Source organism: Myotis brandtii, unplaced genomic scaffold (assembly GCF_000412655.1).
Source record: "Myotis brandtii unplaced genomic scaffold, ASM41265v1 scaffold123, whole genome shotgun sequence".
Classification (NCBI taxonomy): Eukaryota; Metazoa; Chordata; class Mammalia; order Chiroptera; family Vespertilionidae; genus Myotis; species Myotis brandtii.
The window spans coordinates 17,130,904-17,131,805 of NW_005354291.1; positions in this window are offsets into that span (position 1 = coordinate 17,130,904).

Here is a 902-nt window from a genome sequence, read left to right on the forward strand (position 1 = left end):
CTGGGAAAAGTTGCTAAATTCTACTGACGTTTAGGCTGAGTACAATATTCCCAAGTTCTTGTGACCATCCTAAGTAAAACTATTTGATAACATTGTTTTGTCAGTGCACACAGAGGGGGAAGAAAAAATAAGATAAGTTCCATCTACAGTGATTGTCACAGACATCTCACTAAATCACTGCTGAACTGACCTAGAGCCAACCACAGTTCCCATGGTTAGCATAGCCAAGGAAGTTTGCAGGCTTCAAGATTACACCAAGAAAAAGACCCCAGTTACAGTTCTTGAAAATTAACATCCTCAGGTGATCATAGAATTGATCTATATATGGCTTGTACTTCTAGAAATTTGAGGTCACTACATACGTGGTAGGTTATATGCTGTTCTTTCTAAAGAAATTTACACTCTGCAGCTTTGTCACAAATATCTTGAACTCTAAATGAACAATAACAGTAGGAATGAGGGTTTTGCTTGTCTGCACAGCTTCCTCTCTCTACCCATGTCCCCCTTTTTAAAAAACTTTACTCATTATGAACCAATACAACTGGATCAGGTCATCTAGTTTGGACCATAAACTACCAGTAGAAAAGTTCTGTCCTTAAAAGAGATCACAAAATACAAACACTCCTCATTGGAGATCTGCTTATCTGGTTGGTTGTAATCTGATGTCTACATGGAATGTTGAGATGGAAAACTCATTCATTGGAGTATACTTAAGTAGGACTAATTCCAAGTAAGCAATACTTTAATAATCTATAATAATAACTGAGGCTGCACAGATAATACTGAAAGTTTCTAAGCCCACCTTACCTATCCTATATAACAGTGGTTCCCAAACTTATTTGGCCTACCGCCCCCTTTCCAGAAAAAATATTACTCAGCCCCTGGAAATTAATTTTTTTTAA